We start from the raw sequence: 14,338 nt of genomic DNA on the forward strand, positions 1-14,338 counted from the left end.
CAAGGCCATAGAGCTACTGAATTTTGTGCAATTAATCAAGTAATGAAGGTCACATTTGAGGCTTTTCATGCACTGTCGGGGGGAGAAAAGAATGAGCGTCAGGCACTGAGTCTCGCACATTTGAAATGTGCAGTTTGAACACACGCGTAGGGCAAGGCCAAGGTTAACATCTCTGTTATATTAAACACAGTAAAAAGACTGCATTTGTGACTCTTTAATATCAATTAAAACACAGAATGATTAATTGTGGAGTCTGCTCCAACAACCGCATAACAACAGCAGAGTCAATATCACTGCATGACCACAGCAGAGATAATAACACTGCATGACCACAGCAGAGATAATAACACTGCATGACCACAGCAGAGTCAATAACACTGTGTGACCACAGCAGAGATAATAACACTGCACAACCACAGCAGAGTCAATAACACTGCATGACCACAGCAGAGATAATAACACTGCACAACCACAGCAGAGTCAATAACACTGCATGACCACAGCAGAGATAATAACACTGCACGACCACAGCAGAGATAATAACACTGCATGACCACAGCAGAGATAATAACACTGCACGACCACAGCAGAGTCAATAACACTGCGTGACCACAGCAGAGATAATAACACTGCATGACCACAGCAGAGTCAATAACACTGCATGACCACAGCAGAGTCAATAACACTGCATGACCACAGAAGAGTCAATAACACTGCATGACCACAGCAGAGTCAATAACACTGCATGACCACAGCAGAGATAATAACACTGCATGACCACAGCAGAGATAATAACACTGCATGACCACAGCAGAGTCAATAATACTGTATAACCACAGCAGGGATAATAACACCGCATAACTACAGCAGAGTCAATAACACTGCATAACTACAGTTGAGCTATTAACACTGCATGACCACAGCAGAGTCAAAAACACTGCATGACCACAGCAGAGATAATAACACCGCATAACTACAGCAGAGTCAATAACACCGCATAACTACAGCTGAGATATTAACTCTGCATGACCACAGCAGTCAGTAATACTGTATAACTATAGCAGAGATAATAACACTGCATGACCACAGCAGAGATAACAACATTGTATAACCACAGCAGAGATAATAACACTGCATAACTACAGCTGAGATATTAACACTGCATGACCACAGCAGAGTCAATAACACTGCATGACTACAGCAGAGATAATAACACTGTATAACTATAGCAGAGATAATAACACTGCATAACTACAGCAGAGATAATAACACTGAATAACTACAGCAGAGATAAGAACACTGCATGACTAAAGCAGAGTCAATAACACTGCACGACCACAGCAGAGATAACAACACTGCATGACCACAGCAGAGTCAATAACACTGCATGACCACAGCAGAGATAATAACACTGAATAACTACAGCAGAGATAATAACACTGAATAACGACAGCAAGGATAAAAACGCTGTATAACTGCGGCAGAGATAATAACTGCATAACTACAGCACAGTCAATAACACTGTATAACTAGAGGTGAGATAATAACACTGCATGACCACAGCTGAGATAATAACACTGCATGACCACAGCAGAGATAATAACACTGCATGACCACAGCTGAGATAATAACACTGCATGACCACAGCTGAGATAATAACACTGCATGACCACAGCTGAGATAATTACTCTGTATAACTACAGCAGAGACAATAGCACTAAATAACCACAGCAGAGATAATAACACAGTATAACCACAGCAGGAATAATAACACGGTATAACCACAGCAGAGTCAGTAACACTGCATGACTACAGCAGAGTCAATAACACTGCATGACCACATGAGAGTCAGTAACACTGCACGGCCACAGCAGAGATAATAACACTGCATGACCACATGAGAGTCAGTAACACTGCATGACCACAGCAGGGATAATAACACTGCACGACCACAGCAGAGATAATAACACTGCACGACCACAGCAGAGTCAATAACACTGTATAACCACAGCAGAGATAATAACACTGCACAACCACAGCAGAGATAATAACACTGCACGACCACAGCAGAGATAATAACACTGCACGACCACAGCAGAGTCAATAACACTGCATGACCACAGCAGAGATAATAACACCGCATAACTACAGCAGAGTCAATAACACTGCACGACCACATCAGAGCTAATAATACTACATAACCACATTAGAGGGCTCCTTGGACTGATATCTCTAAGAGAGAACCATGGTGGCCCCAGGACAGGAGACACCCCCCGGGCAGGGAGAGGTGACTTCTATTTATAGGATGCTCTAGAGAGTCTGACAGACCAAAGATAACAAACACAGCAGAGAGTGAGCACACAACTAGGGAAGGGTGAGTGTGAATGATAATGCCCCAGATCAGTAGGCACTCCCTGGTGGTGAGGGAGAATATTGCACCTGTCTGTGCTCCATAAACCCTGATCCCCTTACACGCTGCAGCAAACGCCCTGACCCGCATCATCTCATATCAGTGTTACTGTGACATCACAACCATTGGTGTCTGTCTTCACCTGAGTGATGTGGTAGTAACATGTAAAACGCTGCACCTCTGCCGCGGAGCCGTAAATAATGTGAAAAGATCCCGATAGGAGAAACACTTTTATTTATTTTCCCAATAAACCTCCCCCACTCCACCCCCGACTAAGTACTGGTCCTTTATAAGCTACACAGACGCAATGTGTGACCCTCGCACACAATCTGTGTGATGGATGTATCTGTGTCAGGAGACTCTCTCAGGAAGCCTCCTCCTGTTCTCTGGGATTTCCGGGCCATATCTAAGGTAGGTACAGACAGGAAGGGTGCCTGACACGTGATAAACACAACATATACCATGTGTAACGTGTAGCTGTCAGCTGGCTCGTTGGTCTAGGGGTATGATTCTCGCTTAGGGTGCGAGAGGTCCCGGGTTCAAATCCCGGACGAGCCCTCTTTTCTTTTCCTAAATTTTCTCATTCTTAAAGTCACATTTCAATAAATAGAAAGCAGACGATTCAGGAAACAAACTTCTTTGAAATATCCTCTGATGGTTGTGAATTTCAACCCAGGACCTGCAAGAATCAGAGCCCCAGACCAGCGGTGCAGCTGCAGAAACAGCTGGAGGAGGGGGGGCTACCCTGCCACATCAGCATTGGAGGGGGATTGTATGTTACATGCGTAGAATCCTACAGCAGGGGATGCGCATCTCGTGTTAAACCCACACTCTGGGGGCAGCAGGGTGAGCCGTGGGGGTGCACAGGAGAGTGAGACACTGGGAACTGTGAGGGGATTGTGAGGACCCCAGCAGCCGGGCCCAGACCCCACCCAGCTGAGGGGTAAGAGGACGGTGTGATCCATGGAGTGTCTGCTCGTGAGACGCACATATAATGCATGACCCGTACTGCCCTCTTCTGTACTCCTGCCCCCCTGCGAGTGTCTGTACCTATACACATGGACGTACGGGGGCACCGAAGGGGCAGGAGAGAGTGCAGGAAGAGGTCAGACACCTGTGAGGCTGGTGACACCGAGAGGTGATGCTGGAGTCAGCTGGTGATCGATGTCTGACGGGCCAGACACCAAACTGACCCTGGTGAAAAGGGGGTCGAAGTGGAGGGATTGAGTGAGGTCTGACGGGTCAGACACCTAACGGGCCCCGGTGGGATGGTTTCTGATGTCACGTGATGCCTTCTCGGGAGTCTCTACTGGAGCCTTCGATAGCTCAGTGGGTGGAGCGGAGGCCTGTGGTGGAAGAACTGACATCCTCAGGTCACAAATGCGGCTCCCAGGACTTTTCCTCAGTCTGCTCTGTTTCCTCTGCTTTCCAATCCAAAGCAGCTCCTTTCTCAGCCACTCGGACACCTTGACTTTTTCTGCCTCCTCTCTTCCCCTTCCCAGTCCAGCTCCCTCCTCCAGCTGGGGGGGGGGGGGGGGAGTCATCCCTCAGTCCCTCTGTGCAACCCCCCTAATGAGACAGAGCCGTGGCCCAGGGTGAGCCGTGGGAGTGCACACGAGTGTGAAACGTGTGCACTACCACGTGTGAGGGGATTGTGAGGACACCAGCAGCCGGGCCCAGACCCCACCCACCCTACACGTCTGTGTTACACACATGGGAGGTAACAGCAAAGGCGGACCCAGAGCAGGAAGAGGTCAGACACCTGTGAGTGCTGTTTTTGGCGTCATGTTTAACGCCTACTCACAGCAGGTATTAAATGGACGCACCCATTGAGCCCAATGGGCCTCCTTGCACTTTGCTACTCTAGCGCCAACATTTTTTACGCTAGTGCAACAAAGCGCCACAATAGCGTAAAAAAATGGATTCTATTGTCCTAATGTGCGCTGTTAGAAATGGGGTCTTTGGTTGACAGTCAGGTTACCCCCTGTTCAAGCAAGGACCCTCACTCTAGTTAGGATAAAAGAGAATCACCCTCAGCTAACCCCTGCTTACCCCCTTGGTAGCTTGGCAGAGCAGTAGGCTTAACCTCAGAGTGCTGGGCGTAAAGTATTTGTACCAACACACACAGTAACTTAATGAAAACACTACAAAATGACACAACACCAGTTTAGAAAAATAGGAAATATTTATCTAGACAAAACAAGACCAAAACGACAAAAATCCCACATACACAAGTCAAGTTATGATTTTTTAAAGGTTTAAAATAAAAAGAGTCTTTAGGTAGTTGTAACAACACACTAGCGCTGCTAGCGTGTAAATGTACCTGGTTTGCGTCAAAAATAACCCCGCACGGGCGGTGTGCGTCGAAAATAACCCTGCACGGTTATATGCGTCGAAAACAACTCGGCACGGCGATGCGCGTCGAAAAAGCCAGCCACGCGTCGGTCCGAAAGTCCCGCGGCGCAGGTTGCGATCTCTCAGCCTTCGTCAGCGATGCTGCGCGTCGTTTCTCCTGCTCCGGGCGTCGATTCTCCGGTCGCGTTTCCTGCGGCGTCGTTTCTCAGCTGCGGAGCCGGCGTCGCGTCGTTTTCTCAGCCGCGATCGGATTCGCGTCGATCTTTTCTCCGCACGGCGCTCGGTGCGTGTATTTTTGTCCTTAGGCTGCCAGCCTCTCCTTTCAGGGTCCCAGGAACTGGAAGGGCACCACAGAGCAGAGTAGGGGTCTCTCCAGAGACTCCAGGTGCTGGCAGGAAGAAGTCTTTGCTATCCCTGAGACTTCAACAACAGGAGGCAAGCTCTACATCAAGCCCTTGGAGATTTCTTCTTCAAGCTGGAAGGCACACAAAGTCCAGTCTTTGCCCTCTTACTCTGGCAGAAGCAGCACTGCAGGAAAGCTCCACAAAGCACAGTCACAGGCAGGGCAGCACGTTTTCCTCAGCTATCAGCTCTTCTCCAGGCAGAGGTTCCTCTTGATTCCAGAAGTGTTTCTAAAGTTTGTAAGTTTGGGTGCCCTTCTTATACCCATTTTAGTCTTTGAAGTCACCTTTCTTCAAAGGGGACTCACACCTTCTTGTGAAATCCTGCCTTGCCCAGGCAAGGCCTCAGACACACACCAGGGGGTTGGAGACAGCATTGTCAGAGGCAGGCACAGTCCTTTCAGATGAGAGTGACCACTCCACCCCTCCCTCCTAGCAGAGATGGCTAATCAGGAAATGCAGATCACACCCCAGCTCCCTTTGTGTCACTGTCTGGTGCGAGGTGAAAAACAACCCAGCTGTCAAACTGACCCAGACAGGGAATCCACAAACCAGGCAGAGTCACAGAATGGTTTAAGCAAGAAAATGCTCACTTTCTAAAAGTGGCATTTCCAAACGCACAATCTTAAAATCAACTTTACTAAAAGATGTATTTTTAAATTGTGAGTTCAGGGATCCCAAACTCCACATGTCCATCTACTCTCTAGGGGAATCTACACTTTAATCATATTTAAAGGTAGCCCCCATATTATCCTATGAGAGAGAGACAGACCTTGCAACAGTGAAAACGAAATTGGCAATATTTCACTGTCAGGACATATAAACCACATTACTATATGTCCTACCTTATCCATACACTGCACCCTGCCCTTGGGGCTACCTAGGGCCTACCTTAGGGGTGCCTTACATGTAAGAAAAGGGAAGGTTTAGGCCTGGCAAGTGGGTACACTTGCCAAGTCGAATTTACAGTGTAAGAATACACACACAGACACTGCAGTGGCAGGTCTGAGACATGATTACAGAGCTACTTATGTGGGTGGCACAACCAGTGCTGCAGGCCCACTAGTAGCATTTGATTTACAGGCCCTGGCACCTCTAGTGCCCCTTACTAGGGACTTACTAGTAAATCAAATATGCCAATCATGGATAAACCACTTACATACAATTTAAACAGGAGAGCATATGCACTTTAGCACTGGTTAGCAGTGGTAAAGTGCTCAGAGTTGAAAAGCCAACAGCAACATGTCAGAAAAATATAGGAGGCAGGAGGCAAAAAAGTCTGGGGATGACCCTGCATAAGCAAAAGTCTAACACGACCCCCTACCAGCCTAAAGCCAGGGGAGAACAATCAATACCTTGATGTACTTCCCTGATTGGGGCGATAGAACAGGGACCCAGGCCCACAACAGCAGGGGCATGTTCCAGTTCTACGCCTTCCTGACTCCAGTTGGATCCCTCTGTCCATACTCTCAGGGCCCACTAAGCTAACCCATGGGGAACCCTTCTCCACATCTACAGACACCATCTGTGCAACACCTAACTTTACTTTGCTCACAGATGTATTGCAATGGGCAGATAGTACCACCAGGGCCAACACAGTGGTGTTGCCCACTCCACCCCCGGGGTGTGACTCTCGTCCTTCCCCCCCCAGGGGCAACTCTGTCCACCAGGACAGCAAGCCACAGTGGCCCCAGACAACTGTCAGGGATGAGAGCCCGACCTCAGGCCTCTCTAACCACTGTGACTGTGGAGAGTGGGGGGTGGTAGCCCCAGGTGCCTGGCACCCTTTGACCACTCTCTCTTCCACCAGGTCAGGGATGACAACCTGACCCTGGTCCTCCCCTCTGGGGCTCTGTACCCTCCCTGCAGAAGTGGCACCCCCAGAGTCAAGAACTGTCAGGGTGCTTGTAGAAGCAGTCCTGCACAATTCTTCCATCAGTGCAGGGATGTTAACCTGCAACTGATCCTCCAACCTGGGGTCTGTACCTTCAGGTTGGACCAGGGCCAGGGGTGAGGCTTCCCTCCCCCTGCCCTCTCTTCTGGGGTCCTGAACCACCCAACTAGGAGCGGCCCCCCCAGAAGACAACATGGTAGGGGCACTGTTAGCAGTAGCCCCTTCCTCCAGGTCAGGGGGGACACCCTTAACCTGGCCTCCCAATCCAGGGCCTGTACCCACAGACTGGATCACTGCCTGGCAACCCAGGACTTCCTGGGGGGCATACCTACCCCCTACCAGGTCAGAGTTTACCCTCTGAACCTGGTCATCCAACCCAGGGTCACCACCCTGCGGTTGAACCACTGCCTGGCACACCAGGACTTCCTGGGGAGCACACTTACCCCCCATCAGGTCAGAGTTTACCCCCTGAACCTGATTATTCAACCCAGAGTCACCACCCTGCGGTTGAACCATTGCCTGGCACACCAGGACTTCCAGGGGGGCACACTTACCCCCCTCAAGGGACACACTGTCCCGAAGGGCCACACAAGAGTCTGGCTGGCGCAGGTCTCCTGACCTCTGCCCATCTGACAGAGTCTGGATTCCCCCCAACCCAGAAATGGTCTCACCAAGGTCATTCATGGGGGGCTCTGCTCTCAGAGCTGACCCCTGACCCTCCAGGTTCTCCACTGGGGTCCGCAACCCCCTCTCAACCCTCTGTCTGGACTTCTGCAACCCCTCACTAGGAGTGGTACTGCCAGACACCAGAACTGGTGGGACGCTGGCTACAGCCGCCCCCCCAAGTTCTCCTGACACTGTGGGGTCTCCCTCAACAGATGGCCCTATGGTACAGGCTAGGCTCCCCTCCTGGGGTTCCCGCAGGGAACCCTCCAGGACCTGGGACCGGATCTCGGGCACCTTGGGCCTCAACCCATCCCCATTCCCTCTCCTCTGAGACTGGACATGGGGTCCCTCACCCATCCCACTACCCTGGGACCTACCTGGGACACTACAATCCTTCCCTACCTCACCTGGTTGGGAACTACCTAGACCACTCCTCTCAGGAGCACCCCCAAATGCCTCTTCAGACTCTCTGGTACTCACCCAGAAGTCTGCCTCCATTGTAAGCTCCCTGGGGTCAGAGAACTCACACTCCACCTGGGGTTGGCATAGCTCTGGAAAATAAGGACTAGACATCTGCTCTCCAGCAATTACATCACTCAGCCCCTCACATGAATTAACCAAAGTACCCTTCACCCAACCATCCAGTGACTCTGCTTTGACAAAGCACCCCACATCACCCTCCTGAGACTGGTGAGACAGTACCTGACTGTCCCTGACACTCAACCCACACTCTTCTGGGATGTCTTCACACTCCATAACCAGGACTTCTACCTGGGGGGAACCCCTCTCCCTGTCACTCTCACCTAGAGTCAGTAGAGTGTCCCTCCCACCAGTAGGAATATGACTCCCCATGCCAGTTCCCCAATCCACCTCAGGGACCCTGTGCATCACTGGAGCTACCTCATACCCCTGAACCTCCTGGCGTGTGTTAACTCCCTCCTTCAAGTAGGGCACCACCTCTCTGGGCATGTGCACTTCTGCAGCATCACTGGATATACAATTGTTGCTGCCACCATTCCAGCTGGACTCAGCCCTCATGACTTCCAGCTCTTTCAATTTAAGCTCGTAAGCATAAATCATTTTTTTAATCTCTAAGTTCCTCCTCCTTTCTTCCAACTCCCAATCGAGCTTTTTCAGCTCCCATTGGTACTCCCTCTCTGCCTGTCTGTCCTGTAACTCTTCAGGAGTCAGACCCTTGGGTGACACCCTGCCATCCCTCCTGGGGACCCTCCCCCCAGGCGTGACAGGTTCCTCCACTACACCACTGTGTATCCTCTGCACTTCCCCCCCCATATTCTCCTCCTCTGTGTGCCCTCCAGCCTTCTTGATTGTCACCCAAGCCCTCTGTGCCTGTTGCAGCTCCCCCTCCCTGGTGGAGCTCTCAGTGGGACAGTCAAGATCTTTAAGGAACTGTTTCAATTGAGCTACTGAGTACTCCTTCAGTTTCTCCATTTCAAACACAGCTCCAGCTGTTGCATCTCCAGATTGAGACATGATGGTCACAAGTGCGAAGTTCCAAAAGGCAGAAAAAAATTATTTCCCAATGAAGTAAAAAGAATCAGTCAAGGGATCAGCAAAATCATGGAAGTAGAATAAAAAGAGTCCTTAAGAGAAAAATCAAAAGATCACCAAACAAGTAGTATGTGGTCACGTAGTGGTCTGAGATCAAAACAGTAGTGTACACTTAATTACTGTATGTCAAGTACAAATACAAGTCCAATCCCGACCGCTGGTCACCAATGTTAGAAATGGGGTCTTTGGTTGACAGTCAGGTTACCCCCTGTTCAAGCAAGGACCCTCACTCTAGTTAGGATAAAAGAGAATCACCCTCAGCTAACCCCTGCTTACCCCCTTGGTAGCTTGGCAGAGCAGTAGGCTTAACCTCAGAGTGCTGGGCGTAAAGTATTTGTACCAACACACACAGTAACTTAATGAAAACACTACAAAATGACACAACACCAGTTTAGAAAAATAGGAAATATTTATCTAGACAAAACAAGACCAAAACGACAAAAATCCCACATACACAAGTCAAGTTATGATTTTTTAAAGGTTTAAAATAAAAAGAGTCTTTAGGTAGTTGTAACAACACACTAGCGCTGCTAGCGTGTAAATGTACCTGGTTTGCGTCAAAAATAACCCCGCACGGGCGGTGTGCGTCGAAAATAACCCTGCACGGTTATATGCGTCGAAAACAACTCGGCACGGCGATGCGCGTCGAAAAAGCCAGCCACGCGTCGGTCCGAAAGTCCCGCGGCGCAGGTTGCGATCTCTCAGCCTTCGTCAGCGATGCTGCGCGTCGTTTCTCCTGCTCCGGGCGTCGATTCTCCGGTCGCGTTTCCTGCGGCGTCGTTTCTCAGCTGCGGAGCCGGCGTCGCGTCGTTTTCTCAGCCGCGATCGGATTCGCGTCGATCTTTTCTCCGCACGGCGCTCGGTGCGTGTATTTTTGTCCTTAGGCTGCCAGCCTCTCCTTTCAGGGTCCCAGGAACTGGAAGGGCACCACAGAGCAGAGTAGGGGTCTCTCCAGAGACTCCAGGTGCTGGCAGGAAGAAGTCTTTGCTATCCCTGAGACTTCAACAACAGGAGGCAAGCTCTACATCAAGCCCTTGGAGATTTCTTCTTCAAGATGGAAGGCACACAAAGTCCAGTCTTTGCCCTCTTACTCTGGCAGAAGCAGCACTGCAGGAAAGCTCCACAAAGCACAGTCACAGGCAGGGCAGCACGTTTTCCTCAGCTATCAGCTCTTCTCCAGGCAGAGGTTCCTCTTGATTCCAGAAGTGTTTCTAAAGTTTGTAAGTTTGGGTGCCCTTCTTATACCCATTTTAGTCTTTGAAGTCACCTTTCTTCAAAGGGGACTCACACCTTCTTGTGAAATCCTGCCTTGCCCAGGCAAGGCCTCAGACACACACCAGGGGGTTGGAGACAGCATTGTCAGAGGCAGGCACAGTCCTTTCAGATGAGAGTGACCACTCCACCCCTCCCTCCTAGCAGAGATGGCTAATCAGGAAATGCAGATCACACCCCAGCTCCCTTTGTGTCACTGTCTGGTGCGAGGTGAAAAACAACCCAGCTGTCAAACTGACCCAGACAGGGAATCCACAAACCAGGCAGAGTCACAGAATGGTTTAAGCAAGAAAATGCTCACTTTCTAAAAGTGGCATTTCCAAACGCACAATCTTAAAATCAACTTTACTAAAAGATGTATTTTTAAATTGTGAGTTCAGGGATCCCAAACTCCACATGTCCATCTACTCTCTAGGGGAATCTACACTTTAATCATATTTAAAGGTAGCCCCCATATTATCCTATGAGAGAGAGACAGACCTTGCAACAGTGAAAACGAAATTGGCAATATTTCACTGTCAGGACATATAAACCACATTACTATATGTCCTACCTTATCCATACACTGCACCCTGCCCTTGGGGCTACCTAGGGCCTACCTTAGGGGTGCCTTACATGTAAGAAAAGGGAAGGTTTAGGCCTGGCAAGTGGGTACACTTGCCAAGTCGAATTTACAGTGTAAGAATACACACACAGACACTGCAGTGGCAGGTCTGAGACATGATTACAGAGCTACTTATGTGGGTGGCACAACCAGTGCTGCAGGCCCACTAGTAGCATTTGATTTACAGGCCCTGGCACCTCTAGTGCCCCTTACTAGTAAATCAAATATGCCAATCATGGATAAACCACTTACATACAATTTAAACAGGAGAGCATATGCACTTTAGCACTGGTTAGCAGTGGTAAAGTGCTCAGAGTTGAAAAGCCAACAGCAACATGTCAGAAAAATATAGGAGGCAGGAGGCAAAAAAGTCTGGGGATGACCCTGCATAAGCAAAAGTCTAACACGACCCCCTACCAGCCTAAAGCCAGGGGAGAACAATCAATACCTTGATGTACTTCCCTGATTGGGGCGATAGAACAGGGACCCAGGCCCACAACAGCAGGGGCATGTTCCAGTTCTACGCCTTCCTGACTCCAGTTGGATCCCTCTGTCCATACTCTCAGGGCCCACTAAGCTAACCCATGGGGAACCCTTCTCCACATCTACAGACACCATCTGTGCAACACCTAACTTTACTTTGCTCACAGATGTATTGCAATGGGCAGATAGTACCACCAGGGCCAACACAGTGGTGTTGCCCACTCCACCCCGGGGTGTGACTCTCGTCCTTCCCCCCCCAGGGGCAACTCTGTCCACCAGGACAGCAAGCCACAGTGGCCCCAGACAACTGTCAGGGATGAGAGCCCGACCTCAGGCCTCTCTAACCACTGTGACTGTGGAGAGTGGGGGGTGGTAGCCCCAGGTGCCTGGCACCCTTTGACCACTCTCTCTTCCACCAGGTCAGGGATGACAACCTGACCCTGGTCCTCCCCTCTGGGGCTCTGTACCCTCCCTGCAGAAGTGGCACCCCCAGAGTCAAGAACTGTCAGGGTGCTTGTAGAAGCAGTCCTGCACAATTCTTCCATCAGTGCAGGGATGTTAACCTGCAACTGATCCTCCAACCTGGGGTCTGTACCTTCAGGTTGGACCAGGGCCAGGGGTGAGGCTTCCCTCCCCCTGCCCTCTCTTCTGGGGTCCTGAACCACCCAACTAGGAGCGGCCCCCCCAGAAGACAACATGGTAGGGGCACTGTTAGCAGTAGCCCCTTCCTCCAGGTCAGGGGGGACACCCTTAACCTGGCCTCCCAATCCAGGGCCTGTACCCACAGACTGGATCACTGCCTGGCAACCCAGGACTTCCTGGGGGGCATACCTACCCCCTACCAGGTCAGAGTTTACCTTCTGAACCTGGTCATCCAACCCAGGGTCACCACCCTGCGGTTGAACCACTGCCTGGCACACCAGGACTTCCTGGGGAGCACACTTACCCCCCATCAGGTCAGAGTTTACCCCCTGAACCTGATTATTCAACCCAGAGTCACCACCCTGCGGTTGAACCATTGCCTGGCACACCAGGACTTCCAGGGGGGCACACTTACCCCCCTCAAGGGACACACTGTCCCGAAGGGCCACACAAGAGTCTGGCTGGCGCAGGTCTCCTGACCTCTGCCCATCTGACAGAGTCTGGATTCCCCCCAACCCAGAAATGGTCTCACCAAGGTCATTCATGGGGGGCTCTGCTCTCAGAGCTGACCCCTGACCCTCCAGGTTCTCCACTGGGGTCCGCAACCCCCTCTCAACCCTCTGTCTGGACTTCTGCAACCCCTCACTAGGAGTGGTACTGCCAGACACCAGAACTGGGGGGACGCTGGCTACAGCCGCCCCCCCAAGTTCTCCTGACACTGTGGGGTCTCCCTCAACAGATGGCCCTATGGTACAGGCTAGGCTCCCCTCCTGGGGTTCCCGCAGGGAACCCTCCAGGACCTGGGACCGGATCTCGGGCACCTTGGGCCTCAACCCATCCCCATTCCCTCTCCTCTGAGACTGGACATGGGGTCCCTCACCCATCCCACTACCCTGGGACCTACCTGGGACACTACAATCCTTCCCTACCTCACCTGGTTGGGAACTACCTAGACCACTCCTCTCAGGAGCACCCCCAAATGCCTCTTCAGATTCTCTGGTACTCACCCAGAAGTCTGCCTCCATTGTAAGCTCCCTGGGGTCAGAGAACTCACACTCCACCTGGGGTTGGCATAGCTCTGGAAAATAAGGACTAGACATCTGCTCTCCAGCAATTACATCACTCAGCCCCTCACATGAATTAACCAAAGTACCCTTCACCCAACCATCCAGTGACTCTGCTTTGACAAAGCACCCCACATCACCCTCCTGAGACTGGTGAGACAGTACCTGACTGTCCCTGACACTCAACCCACACTCTTCTGGGATGTCTTCACACTCCATAACCAGGACTTCTACCTGGGGGGAACCCCTCTCCCTGTCACTCTCCCCTAGAGTCAGTAGAGTGTCCCTCCCACCAGTAGGAATATGACTCCCCATGCCAGTTCCCCAATCCACCTCAGGGACCCTGTGCATCACTGGAGCTACCTCATACCCCTGAACCTCCTGGCGTGTGTTAACTCCCTCCTTCAAGTAGGGCACCACCTCTCTGGGCATGTGCACTTCTGCAGCATCACTGGATATACAATTGTTGCTGCCACCATTCCAGCTGGACTCAGCCCTCATGACTTCCAGCTCTTTCAATTTAAGCTCGTAAGCATAAATCATTTTTTTAATCTCTAAGTTCCTCCTCCTTTCTTCCAACTCCCAATCGAGCTTTTTCAGCTCCCATTGGTACTCCCTCTCTGCCTGTCTGTCCTGTAACTCTTCAGGAGTCAGACCCTTGGGTGACACCCTGCCATCCCTCCTGGGGACCCTCCCCCCAGGCGTGACAGGTTCCTCCACTACACCACTGTGTATCCTCTGCACTTCCCCCCCCATATTCTCCTCCTCTGTGTGCCCTCCAGCCTTCTTGATTGTCACCCAAGCCCTCTGTGCCTGTTGCAGCTCCCCCTCCCTGGTGGAGCTCTCAGTGGGACAGTCAAGATCTTTAAGGAACTGTTTCAATTGAGCTACTGAGTACTCCTTCAGTTTCTCCATTTCAAACACAGCTCCAGCTGTTGCATCTCCAGATTGAGACATGATGGTCACAAGTGCGAA

At 50.9% G+C, this 14,338-nt stretch overlaps 1 non-coding gene across 1 annotated transcript; it reads left to right on the top strand.

Moving 5' to 3' along the window:
* The first annotated feature begins 2,896 nt into the window (after positions 1-2,896).
* TRNAP-AGG (transfer RNA proline (anticodon AGG)) lies at positions 2,897-2,968 on the top strand. Its single transcript has one exon. It is a non-coding gene; the product is annotated as a tRNA-Pro (tRNA).
* Positions 2,969-14,338: the final 11,370 nt, after the last annotated feature.

Source organism: Pleurodeles waltl, unplaced genomic scaffold (genome assembly GCF_031143425.1).
Source record: "Pleurodeles waltl isolate 20211129_DDA unplaced genomic scaffold, aPleWal1.hap1.20221129 scaffold_86, whole genome shotgun sequence".
NCBI lineage: Eukaryota > Metazoa > Chordata > Amphibia > Caudata > Salamandridae > Pleurodeles > Pleurodeles waltl.